Source organism: Pagrus major, chromosome 16, assembly GCF_040436345.1.
Source record: "Pagrus major chromosome 16, Pma_NU_1.0".
Lineage (NCBI taxonomy): Eukaryota > Metazoa > Chordata > Actinopteri > Spariformes > Sparidae > Pagrus > Pagrus major.
The window spans coordinates 26348758-26363169 of NC_133230.1; the positions used below are offsets into that span (position 1 = coordinate 26348758).

Sequence of the window (14412 nt, forward strand, 5' to 3'; positions counted from 1 at the left end):
TTCGGGACTGAGCAGCGGTGCGCAAAGGATCTTGGGATATGTGAGGCCGCGAAGGACAGTAGCGGTGCGTCCTCCTAAACGAGGGTGGGGAAGGCTGCATTTGTGGGCTGCATGTGGAGCAGCCTTCGAATTTGGACAGCCTTCGCGCAGCGTTGTGACGTAATTGGCCTTCAAATGCGCCCTTCGTGGGCTGCAGCCCCTGAATTTGGACACAGCCTGTAACTTTAAACCAGCCACCATTACAAGTGTCCGCCATGTTGAGTCCAGAGTATAAGTGGAGTCAGTTTATCGTCAGCTGTCCTGACTGTGTAGACCCACTAGCCGGTGTTCTGGATCAACACGGGACTATGTTAACTGCCGCCGTTCAGCCGAATGCGTCTGTGGTTGTCGCAGCTTCAACACATGTTGAACACGGGAAGAGAAGACGTAGCTGTCCTCAGATGCGCCTCTTTGTTCAGGCTTTCTCTGTGTAAAACAAACCTGATCTGTAGTTGGGCTCCTGTTTGAGGAAACGTGTCTGACCCTCAGTCGCTGTATGAACGTTGCTGACTGTTACTGAAGACGTTGTAAACAGGAAAAGGGAGAGTTGCTCTTCCTGTGACGTGTATCTCTAATAAACTTTTATTTAATACACTTACTCGTCCTTGCTTCCTGTTTGAGTAACATGCACCACATAGAAGAACTATGAACCCTCTTAAAAGAAAAAGGAAAAAGACAAATACGGGACACGAACTCATTGAGGGAACAAAAAACTGTCCAGCATCAGAACCGATCCACTACACCAGACAGACCAGAGACAGTCTGCAGCATAGCCTCTCTCACTCCTCACAGCCACCTCCTGGATGCAGAAGGTGGCCAGATCAACTTGTGACCACAGTGTCTATGCACCACTTTGCTACTGTCATGATTTCTAACACGAATAAGCTGCCAGTTGGAAACAGTCAATTAAAAACTTATTGTGTTGTCACACATTCTTGATGCAATCATCTGGATATAGTACAGTTCGAAGACTCTGGACTCAACATGGTGGACACTTGTAATGGTGGCTGGTGTGAGTTAGTAGAAATGAAGATGGAGGCACATTGTTGTGTTTCTACTGTCACTAAACTGAGCACACTTTGTGTTCACGAGTCAAACATTTCAAAAGTCTTCATTACCTTCAGCTGGAGCTTCACACGGACACAACTGTCAGTCTGCGACACACCGAGCACACAAAGTGAAAGTTTATGTGACACCGGAAGTCACAGCTGGAGAGGAGCCAGGTGTTTTCATACCTGAGACAGGAAGTGACGTCTGTGATCTGTGTCATATCAAAATAAAAGACCTCGTCATCATCAGGACTTCCTCTGGTTCACTGTTAATAACCCACAGCACCTGTTAGTAACCATGGTAACTGAGGTGTCAGTGAGTCTTTATCAAACAACATGTGAAACAATCCTGTTATTATATTTACACTGAACTGTTTTAAAGAGACTAAAAGTATTTTACTACAGTCTGACACTTTGAATTAAAGGAGCAGTCTGTAGAAATGTTCATGAGAAGAGAAAGATCTTCAAACAAACTGAATAATCAAACTCTCTTTGTTTCCATGACTGAATAAAGTGAATTAACACACTGACCTTAAAGGAGCTTTACTGCGTTTATATGTGGCGGACCCTGCCACCTTTCTAGCTTCAAACAGTGTTGTGGGACCTTGTTTTCCTCTGAGAGCAGCTGGTTTATTCACTGATGGAAACACTTTGTATTATTAGCTCATTAATATTGTAAATATCAAAGTGTCACTTTGAATTTCTTCTATAAAACTACACAGAGCTGCTTTAAGATGTTCATTAAAACAAATGCAGAATCAGATCATACAAGACATTTGAAGATGAAAGCAGACTTTTTGTCTCCGATACAAAGAATATAAAACTCTTTGTCACTTTGTTTGTGCAGAAATATTTCATTAAAGCAGGTAAAGAAAGTGTTCACATCAGTCACACAGGACACATTTAAACACATTAAAGGAGAACAGCAGGAGCAGGTAGTGAATCAGGCCTGACTCCAGAAAGTGTCCGTCCTTACATCCTCTGATAAACATGTCTGAAGGCCACAGGGACAACAGCTTCCCGTAGGCCTCCGTGTTTTCCTCCCGCGTAGCTGCTCCGATTGGACGGCCACATTCCAGCTCCACCTGTTGGGGAACTTACCTGGTGATCATGTGGGTTTGATTGGAGCAGAGCAGAGACGCTGCCCCCTGCAGGCTGCTCTGAGTCACTGGCTTCACACTGACTTCAGTCTAATACAACAGGTGGAGATCAAAGTACAGTGGTGAGTGTTGTTCTATCAGTTATCATGTGCTGGAGTTTTATTAGAGTTCACACACAAGAATTCAACCAGCTGCAGCTTCATTAACATTCAGACACATTCAGTAAATGTAAAGAGAGCAGGTCTGTCTCAGTCTGTGCTCTGGGATTCAGTCCTACACTATGTGGACAAAAGTATGTGGACAGCTCTTCATTCATCTCTATTTTCTTTATATAGTACTTTATACTCAAACAGCTGCTTCACAAACACACATATGTACTGTAGTGCTTCATGCAGCATTAATAGGGAGTTTGGGGTTAAATTTGGCTGTCAATAATAATTAATGATCATCAGGGATAATTATTAATTATGATAAATAATAAGATCCAATTTTCATTAGATCACCTCGGGGCACCACCCTTGAGGAAGGGAAAAGAGCCAATTCACCAAATCAGTCTCAGAAAAAGGTACTAAACTGTTAGTTTGTAACTCTGATTAATAATTAATTTAAAACTACAACCAAAATGACCATAACAGCTGTAACGGTCGAAGCATTTTGGATCCTTGACAGAATCGAGGTTGGCAACATTCACTCTTGTACAATATTAAATAGACAGCATGAAGGTTCAAAAGTCTTTTATTTAACACAAACTGTGTGTGTGTGTGTGTGTGTGTGTGTGTGTGTGTGTGTGTGTGTGTGTGTGTGTGTGACCTGATGCCAGGTTATAGAAGATGGTCAGCTGCATGTAAAGACTCTGAGTCTGTGTGAAGCATCATTCAACTAACGTCAAATTAGCCGTGTAGCAAAGCAAACTACCAACAACCTGACCTGAGATCACAATAACACCAACAGTGAACAAACACACAGACTGAACAGATGTGAGGGCGACAGGTCAAGGAGCAGATGTTCATACGTGGAGTAGAAGATCTTCAAGCTCAAAGGATTGCACATGAGCAGGTCAGCATCTACAGCAGAACATTACTGGTGCTTTTTCCTGATAAACACCTACAACTGTTTGTGTTTGTACAGTATATTGATCATGTAACTGGACACACAATAATCAGAATCACAGTTTTTCACCATTTGAATTTGTGTTTTGGTGCATAACAATAAACACAGTCAGTAGAAACATGTAAAGAAAGATAAAGGGCTGCTACTTCAAAACAATGTTATATAAACTGGGACATCTGTCCAGTTTTGTCCAGGACTGTCTAAAGTATTGACCACTGAAAGTGTAAATGTTCACAGTATGCTGAGGACAGTCGAGCTCTGCTCCATAAAAATATCTCATCATGTTGCTCATCTGTTGCTTTACAGGCAGAATTTTACAATCTATAATTATAATATTTTTCAAAGGAGAGGCTTTGATGCTTCCTCTTTTTTGGGATTGGAGAGATTTATTAGAGAGAGATGAGAGTGTGTTGGCAACGATGTAGAACGTTGATATTTACCAATAATGTAAAATGATATTTCTAGCTGTTTCAGTATTGAGGTACAGTCAGACTACATTCATCACTTTGCATGGACATGCTAACCTAACAAAGCTGTTATTGTGAATCAGGTGAGGGTTTCCTGTCTCACTCACCTGCACAGCAGCAGAGGGCAGAGAGAGACGCTGTCACAAGAGACCTGATCACACAACAAATGACTGTAGAGACATTTTCTACATTTCCTCTGATGAGCTGTTGCTCTCTGCTGCTCTGTCTTGTGGGTCTGTCAGTGACATGTCACGCTGTCGCGTTATCAATGATGATGTTTTGTCACTGCATCAGAAAATGGATGTGGCTTGAGAGCTTGTAAAAAGTAGCAGTTAAGTCTCTGGTCAATGCGTGGGAGTCGGCAGTCTGGACAGTTATCATGCAGTTTAGCTACAGTAGCTACATATGAAAGTGTATAAAGAAGTGTGTGCAGTCATTACAGTAAGTACTTAGTAATGAACATTTATAACATTTTGAAGACATTATTTTAAGCTCAGCGTTCTTCATCATTTTACACATAATGACGGTTAATTGTCGTGTTGTTGTGAAAATTGATAATATATAAGAAAAAGTGAGCTGTTTTCTTTTGGATGATTAAAAACCCACTTCAGATCACAACCCTGGCTCCATTAGACAGCAGGGATTTTCTATTCATCCAGCGCCCAATAAAATTCAGATTTTAATTATAGAAGTGAATTTGAAAAGTGTCAGCTGAACACCATGAATCGTTATGGTGCATTACAACATAAATCATTAAAGTGTCAAGGTAAACTCAGGCAGGTAAACTGCAGTGTGGGAGTCAGATACTGAGAATCTTTGAGAAAGAGTCATTTATTGATGAACATGCAACAATATATATATATATATAATAATATAACAGAGAGAGAAACCTATTAATATATGTCATAAGGTCATTTGGTCCTCTCACAAACCATGGATGCACAACATCTTCATCTTCACTGATCTTCACTGAGAGACGAACAAATGTTTCTCAGAGATCAACAAAGTGTTTGTTTTAGTTAAGGTGGTTTTTCTTTTCTTTTCTTTCACTTGAATTCCTCCAGATGTCCATCGTTCCCATTTCTTCTGAGGACAGCTTTACTCATTCTGACATGTGTTTTTCATTTCCTTTTAAACTGGTTGTATAGACAGTGGTTCATGACTATGTTGAAGTCCCCCCACAAATTAAAATACCTTCTGGTTCTGTTGCTGTAACATTAAATAAGGATTTGAAGAAGTGCTTGTTGCTTTCTGGAGGTGCATGTACATTTATCAACGTGACAGGTTCAGTCTCTAGTTTCCCTTGACTAGTTCACATCTTCCCTCTTTATCCTTCATTTCCTTTTCACTAACAAATGTAGTTGTATTTGTCAGTATTTGAAATATATACATTTTCATATATGGATGTCACTGATGTATCAATACGTTTATTGATTGATATTCTATATATTTTGAGTATATATTTCTTTTTGAACAGTCGATTCCCTGTGACTGGTGTAACAGAGTTAAAATGCACTTCATTCATTCTGATTTCCATTTTGTATTTGTGAATTGTATTAATCATTAATGACTCTGCTGAGTATGGGTGTTTTGATCTCATTGAGCTACTTTAATTTAACATTATTTTATTAATGTTTCCTGTGTCATTTCTTGCCACACGTCATCTTTTCTGAACCTCCTCAGCTTCTGTTGTCCCGACTGACCCTCACAGTGCCGCCTTGCATTGCTCGGGGTCAGTTGTGTGGAAAAATGCTGCTATTGAACCGTTTATGTTGTAAACTTTAATGTATATTGGTGACTGTTAAAACTATTAAAGCTGCAGTTGGTAATGTTGGACAGCTAGCAAGATTTGAAAGTGGCACCTCCTCTAAGCTCCACCCCCTCCTCCCCCTCTCGTCAGTGCTCCGTCCAAAGCCACACCCCGACTATGGCTGTGCAATATGATCAAAATGTCATATCCTATAACCTCTTCAATAATCAAGAAGCCCCCGGCTGCAGTACGCAGATCGGGGAGTGGCTTAATGTGGGCGGAGTAACACGTTTGACTCCGCCCACTTGCCCCCACATTAAACCGCTGAAGAAGAAGAAGAATGTGTGTCTGAGAGAGAAGAAGCAGACAGTACAGTTCATACATTTGGCAAAATGGAGGTAAGAACATTCTACTTTACAATATTTCAATTCAGACAAGGAAGGAAGTAACATCATTTTATTTTAAAACAAGTTATGCTCTGTATGTATTTGCATTCTACACCTTGATGATACACCAAGTTATGAGCTTTGTCATTAGTTATTAGCTTTTGCTAATTATCTTACGGCATGGCTGGACTGGTAATCTGGTATACAGAGCATTTTCCCGGTAGGCCGACGTACTTTTGGGGGGAAAATATTATGCAGAGTTTTCACGTGCATTTCATGAATATAAATCTGGACTTCAAATCTCCTTTTCTGGGTTTTAGATTAATATTTATATCCGACTTATTTGTCAGTGTTTTGTTATGATTTTGTGATAGTTATTACATGCTAACTAGCAACCTAAAGTAAAGCAGGTGTAACAAATCAGTAAATGCTGTGATTTAAGCAGATTTAAAAAGCTGCCATTCACAAGCATTAGACAATCTAATAGCCTATCATCTGAATAATCTGCAGGAAAGATCAAATCCTCACTAAAACACAAAGGTGCGTATCTTACATATTACACAAATGAATGAATTAGTATTTTGTCACAGTGTGAATCTTGTTCCCTTCATTCCTCTCTTACAGAATTCACAATGATCAAGTGTGGCTTAAGTTGTCGGACGACAGCACATTTTCATTGCTGCTATTGTGCAGCAACAATTATAAATAGATTGCACTTCATAAGGCATTTACAAATACACCAGGAGGAGGAGCATGCTGCAGCCCCCACACAGCACCCATTGGCCCCCGCTCAGCATCCAGAGGCCCCCACACATCACCCATTGGCCCCCGCTCAGCATCCAGAGGCCCCCACACAGCACCCATTGGCCCCCGCTCAGCATCCAGAGGCCCCCACACATGACCCATTGGCCCCCGCTCAGCATAAATTCACTTGTCCTCACTGCAAGGTGAAGTTAAACAAAAAAAACTTCAAAACACAGTGCAAGAGGAAGCATACCCACCACTTTGAGACTGTGTTGAAGGACAGATTTTTGGCCTGTCAGTGTGTCGATGGTAAACATGGCGTGTTTGCAGTTGAGAAATCTTTTTGTGGTCCAGCAACACTCATACATGTGATCAAGAATACTTGGGGGCCAACACAGAAGGTGTTGTGTGAGGTCGACCAGTGTCGTCTGAACGCTGACTTTGCTCGAAGGAGCGGGATGTTGCCTTTCAAGTGCCACCACATACAATCTTTATTGTATTGCCCACGCACTGACGGTCAAACCGTGACACTAACAGAGGAGGCCTTGGAAACAATGGTGGACAATAAATGGTTTGGTGAGGAGCGTAAAGCCAGCCTCTTGCGTTGGCAACAAAATGCTGATGCAGAGGGTGTGCCTCTGTCTGTGCACCTGACTGTGGGTGGTCCACCATCCAAATTTCATATCTCTGTTTATGTAACAAAGATAACCTATTATAGTAGGTTGGGAAGAGTGATTGTGTTGTATGACACAAAGCAAAACAACTGGCATTGTCTCTGCTCTAAACAGAAACAGTCTTGCATACACAAAGCTGTTGCTAAATGGCATCTGTTTGTCACAAAGAGGGAGCTATTTAGGAAGGTGAAGAGCACAGAGGCAGAGACACTCAATCCAACCCAGACCACCACAGATCAAAATGTAAGTGAGTCTAAAGAGGACAGTTATCCACCAGATGACAGACGAATCGCAAGGATGCTTAATTACCTCCTCACCAACAAAAAGCTCCCTGCAGATTTACCCCAGGCTCTCATAGAGCAGTCGAGAGAGGGAAGAACAAAGAAGAACTGTGTTTTTAGGAATATCAACATACAGGAAATCATGCCTGAACTGTGGCATGATTTACAGATACCAGGAGTGGGAGGAGGGTATCCACAACTTCGATGACCGCATCATCCTGTCTCTGCACTTGTGCCTGATGGTCAGGAATGCACTACAGGTGAGTGCATATAATTCAATAATGTTTTGTGCTCGCTGAAAGGTTGATTGATTTTCTCTATTATGTGATAGATTTTAATTTCTTTACATCCTTTTTTGAGCGACCCAACTTCTAAACTTATGTAATAATAATAATAATAATAATAAATAATAAATAATAATATTAATAATAATAATATATTTATCCTTGCTTATTCCTCCTTTATTATAATTTATTCATTACAGATCATTACTGTAAAACAAATGGTGATTGAAGATGCAACTCTAACAAAATATATAACTTACATTTTGAAACATTGGAATACTCCTGTTTCTCATCATTTTCCAGACCCATACAGCTATCAGCAAAGTGATCGAAATAATAGAGACAACAGAGAAGGTGTCCTTTCCGAACAAGGAGAGAGTTCTTCAGGCACACCTTCATTTTGAGGCCCTTACCAACCATGACTACACTTACAGTTGTGTGTCATGTGGATACAGCCCAGCGGTTGTTGTGATGGATCTTCACAAGAAAGGCGTTTTCAATATGCCAGGTGAGTTTGATAAGCTGTTTTTTCACATATTTTAGCTTCATTGTTTGTACAGCACCTCATCTCTCTCTGAATTTTAGTAAGTGTAACATCATATTAACCATGCCCTTGAATAACACTGCATCAACTGTTGTGCTCAGAGTGTTTTTAGTAATTGAGCTATGAATAACAAACTACTGTTTTAACAGTGAGAGAAATCCCAAGTCCACCTGAAAATTACGATGGTCATGTGGACATAAACAACCTCTGGGACGCTGTGGCCACAGAAATGATCCGTCGTGGATTAATTCCATGTAAGTCTTGTGAAAAGACAGAACAGCTTAAGAACAGTGCGAGAGAGAGTAAAGTATAATAATATGTGGTTAATTTTTGTGATAATAATAGCTAATACTCATCACGTTTGTTCACAAAGGTGGTCGGAAGAACCCTTTTGTTGTGTTACCATCACTGGGCCCCCTGGATTGGGCCACACACCCGGAGGTCTAATTCAGTCTTAAACACAGAATTTGAAAAAATGCAAAGCCCCAAAATGTCAAATGATGGGGATGATGAAAACCTTAATGACGATGAGAAAATTAATGAGGAGCGGCTCACGGATGAGCTTGTGAACTTGAAGGTGAATTAGTTGATGAAATATGCAAAATCCACTTCTTTGTGCTAGCAAAAATTATGTCTATGCTTTATTAACAATATCAACTTCATTGCATTTTCACAACAGGTAGAGGAGGTCAGGGCACTGTGCAAACAGTGTGGTGTGGACGACAAAGGGTCCAAGGTGGATCTTGTCATGAGACTGTCTGAGAAAATGTCTAATAGAGTCACCTACAACAAGCTGTTTGAGAAGATGTGGGGTGCCTCTGGTAAGTGAAATGATATGGACTGTTGACGATTATTCCACTTTGTTATATGTTGTTGTGTTAAAGAAAGTACAGTATCATTATGTAGTTATGTAGGTTAGCTATACATGCTCCTGATGTCAGTTATTACTGTTTTCTTCTGTTGTTTCACAGCTGGTTGGGCAGTTATCACCTGTCCATGTGGGGTTGTGTATTCAGTCAAATTCAACCTTAGAGCAGAGAGTCCACGTGACTTTGTGGATCTCTTGCTGTCCTGGAAACACTTTCCCAATGTGTCAGTGTACGATTATGCCGGGGGGCTGGCACCGCACGCCAACCGCAGGCAGCCAGGAATCTTTGCCCCTTTTCAAGGAAGGTTACTGGACCCCACCCCAGAGAACGTTAAGCAGGCCTCAGAGGGCAAGGTTCATGTCAACATGCCTTGGCTGAAGCTTCTGACGATGCCAGCTGTGGCGTATCCAGGACATTTTTACTGGGGTGGCCAAGAAGGGACACAAAGCTAATGTGGGGTGGCCATGGCATAGCCAAGTTTAATACCACGTACGCAGCCGACCGCGGTTCGAATCCCGGCTGGACGTCCTTTGCTGCATGTCACATCCCCTCTCTCTCCCATGATTTCCTGTCCTGAACTGTCAAATAAAGGTGTCTATGCTGGTAAAAAAATCTTTTTAAAAAAAGTCATTTTTTAAAATTCCATTTCCACCTATCACAGTCCTCAGGAATCTCTGGTTATTTTAACATGTCTATTTTTAATCAGTAATTATGTTCAGGATAGGGTACACATTTTCTAAAAGCCATTTCCTTGGAGTGGATTAAAGTCCTCATCTCTTCACAAGTTAGATTAGGGTAGCAAAATTCAACTGCTCTTAACTCATCCTGTAGAATAACATGAATCAGTCATCAGCTCATCATCTGTGTCACCTGTACTGTTACCTGTGTTTGCTTTACTAATTGAGGCGCCATCTTGTGGTTACATAAAAACACAGCAATCCCGGCAACAGAACAAACCAAAAACTTCAAATCAAAGCTTAATACTTAAAGATAGGCCTTATTAAAAAGTTTATCTGTGAGCAAAAGATAAACTAAGCTTGTAAGGAAAAAACAGAAATATTTGTTGTTCTTTACATGCTTAGTTTATGTTATTATTTAGCTTAGATATCATTTGTTGGAGATACTGGAATTTGATTTTTTTTGGTTTGAGCAGATTCTTTTAAATAACCTGTTTTACTCACTGTCAACAGACCAACATGAATGTTTTCATAGTGAATGTATGTTGTCATTAAATCACCAAGGTCTGAAGAAGACAGATTGCAGGAAAGAAAAAGGCGACGAGAGCACAAAGGACAACAGGTGAGAGGTCATGTGATTAATTAGTCTTGTAGTCAAACTATTGCTGCAGACTAAAGCACAATCCCTCCACTTATTTCAGGATCTGGAAGTGGTCCCTCCAAAAAAGTTCAGGCATTCAGAATCTGTCTCCGAAGCATCAGGTATTGTTCAAAGCAGTATTATTGTACACACATCCATCAAGGTTGTAGAGGTGGGATGTCACAGAGCTGGTTTCGCAGTCATTTCTCCATTTTCATTAAACCAGTATACTTAAAACCAGCTACTGATCTTTTTTACATCTTGCATTGTTATTGTGCCTAGAAGAACTACAGTCTGTTTCCTTTCTAGAGGAAGCTGAGAACTTACCAGAACTGGGACCGGGGAACGGGGTATGTTGCCTGCTGTGGGCTTTTCTTATTTCACTGTTTTCTGCCTTCTCCAACCTTTATTTTAATAATTGTTTTCTTTATTTTTGATTAGGAGGATGCCTTGCTTAGGGACACCATTGAGGCAGCAAGGTGCTGTGGCAGAGAATCATTCAAGGGAAAACTTTCCCTTCCCCAAGTCATCACCATGGACAAGGAAGATCGCTTGAGGGCAGTGGAACGGCTACGGATGTCTATGAGGGGCCAAACAAGACATAATTCATTCTGGCCTGCTCACACACACACATTCTACTTCCACACACACACATTCTACTTCCACACACGTATATTTTTTCATTTTTCATGTAAAGGAAAATATATGTGTCTATATATGTCTGAAGAAAATATATGAATGTAAAAGAAGAATATGTGTGTGTGAGAGAAAGTATAGTGGAAAAGGAAGTAGTTTAGTGGAAAAGTGCTGTGATTGGCTGTTCGGGTGGGACTGGGTGGGACTCCCTGAAAACTACTTTTGTGAAGGGACGACATTTTTCCTCTGGTGCTTTACTGTTTATTTTTCATGTTAGCCTGTTGAGCCTGGCAGCAGCACTGTCTGTGGCTAACCTGGCTAATTTAGCATCGCTGGACCTATGAAGTATTTAAAAATGTTACTGAGGGACAGCTAAAGGAGGATGAGGTGGTGTGTAAATGACTGTATGAGTTTTAAGTTACGTGAACATGACATGAGCAGTAGAGGTATATAAGTTATATAATTTAGAGCTGCAGCTAACGTAAGTTACTGTGCATCGCATCGCAGACAGCTAAGCCGTTAGCCTCGCTGTGTCTCTGCCAGGCGCAACACTAAAGCAGCCTCCTGTAAGTCAGTCAACAGGTTTTACATTTTATCATCTGGTAGTCAAACAGTGATGACTCCTGAGGCACGTTTTATGATGAATGCAGGACATGAATCCATCACTACCCTCAGAATATCAGTATTGCATTTGACAGTGGATTATTGATTAAGCTAAATATCCCACTGAGCTTCGATGACGTCATTCTGCATAATAATTAGCCATGTGCTTCTGTTTGTTTGAACACTGGACAGATGAGGAAAGACACATTTGCCTCAAATTAGATTCATTTCAGATCATTTTCTGTTTTCTCCAGCACATCAGAATGAATTGTAAATAAAGGGCAATATAATTGGCTAAATGTAAATTTGCCTCTGTCCTCCATCAGCCATCTGACCACGGCAACAGGGAGTGATGGGCTGGGCTAGTTGAGTACAAGTGAGCAGGTAAGTCATGGTCAGGTGGCTGATGATGGACATAAGCAGCCACAGTGATTAAGACATCTACTCTAATGTAAATGAGGTGCTTGGGTGCATAAAAAAGAATCAAAACAGACCTTGTTGTAAAAAAATCCCCCTGCAGAGGCCAGTTTCAACCAAAATGTTATTATGGGGGGTCTGTGTATTTTTCTGCTTGTCCCTACTGTCAACAGCTCCAAGTCTCCCCTGTTGCTGTCATGTTGTCCTGAATTGCATTATAAACAACCCAGAGCATCACTAGGAGAGTGTCAGTCACAACACAGACCACAGTCTAAAGCAAATGCTCTATTTAATCAATCTCTTCCTCCATACTGGCAAACAATGATTTGTAATCATTTGTTTGCAAACTGTTTGCAGCTGTTGCATTTATTTGAGATGATTTTGGAGTAAACTGTAACTGTTCTGCACACAGGCCAACATACCACTACAAGACCGACCCTGCAGACACCACCACATCTTTGACAGACAGAGCTGACAAACATGTTGTGAGTTTCCAAATATCCCTTAATTTCTGTATATATATTTATTAGTTGCCTGTTTATTCGCTTAAACTAACACAGTCTGGTTCAGTGTTTGAACTCTCTCTGTAATATTACTTTCAGGCTCAGTGGCAGTCAGTCCTGTCTCTCCGACAGTCTTAAGTGATGTGGAGATGCTCAGCCATCACTACTGAGGCCTTCAACAGTGTAATCCTGTGATTGTGCATAAAAGCATGGTAGGTGCAACTACTGACAATATTCAAAGAAACAGAGAACACGACCATGTTCAAATCAAACAGGAATAATACTTTTAGTGCTCAAAATAATTCACACGCCTACACTAAAATAAACATACTAATAAATGTTTCCAAATGTCACAACACCTTTATCAGGCCACATCGACACAGAGAGTCCTTACAGAAGGACAATTGAACAAAGAAAGTATTTAAATGTAATTGTCAACAACATGTTGTCATTTGGGTTTTAATACAGTAATCACCTTGACTTTAGTACTGAGATCACCGTACCACTACATGCTTCTCCTTCATTCAAAAGCACATTCATGCAGTGGTTGGGTGCATGGTTGCGACTGATTAATCATGACCGTATAATAGAAGTAACAGTGGTTCTGCCATATTTTACAGATCATCAGAGTGACCTGATGATGCTGTGTTTGAGGTTCTCCTGGACCCCGCCAGACTCTCTACAGTATGAGAGACCATCAGAGGAGGAGGATGGTATTGTTGGGCGGGTGTTGCTTCAGTCAAGCAAAAGCCCGCAAGACAACGGCCAGCAGCATCAGGAAGTATCAGTATCCACAGAAGAGGCATCAGGATGACCTGTGTGACCTGAGAGCTCCATTATCAGCTGACACGACTTCAGTATAAAAGAAACTTGATTTCAGGACATGATCTGGACAGTTTACATAAATTTAAAGTGTTTCCTACTTTTATCTATACCTAATTTATCCTCATTGACATTGAATACAGTGGTTTGTTTTTAATGAAAGTTTTTGTCTTCTTTGTATTCAACACTAAGGGCACTGTGGCATTAGAGAAAAGACAGTCTGGAAAGAGTTTTGCCATTAATCCTTTAGTAAATAGTGACTGTAAGCATCACACGTCAAACTGATTATTGTGTTGACAGATCACAATATATTGTGTTGAATATTGGGTATGGTATTTTGAAAGGGTATCAAACAATCTGCACGTTTGACACATTTTAAAGCATAAATCAGGGTTGATATCCTTAAACACTTGAATCTTAATGTGGTGTTTTCAGAGTTTGAAACCACTTGAAATTGTAACTGCATTACTTTCATAAAATAGTTTCATAGTGGCTCGGCCGGGTTCTACAGGATGCCAGGTCTGCTTATAAGCTGTGTCCAAATTCAATCTTTGCAGCCTCCGAAGGCCGGGTCCTTCAGAGAGAAATCAGCTACATCAGCTGATTTATCAGCTACATCAGCTGATTTATTTCTGAGTGAACACTTGTTGCCGTCATTTAAACTCACAAAACCTCATTTTGAAATTCATGTGAGATCTCAATGTTCCCAAAATGAGCTCAATGTGAAGAAAACATAAAAAACATGAAGTCTTTGAATGTTTCACTGTGTGGAGACCAGACGTACTGAAAGATGCTGTGAGACAGAAAACTGACGACC

The 14412-nt window shown here is 40.6% G+C and overlaps 1 pseudogene; it reads left to right on the forward strand.

Moving 5' to 3' along the window:
• The first annotated feature begins 5907 nt into the window (after positions 1-5907).
• LOC141010720 (uncharacterized) lies at positions 5908-9749 on the forward strand (annotated as a pseudogene).
• Positions 9750-14412: the final 4663 nt, after the last annotated feature.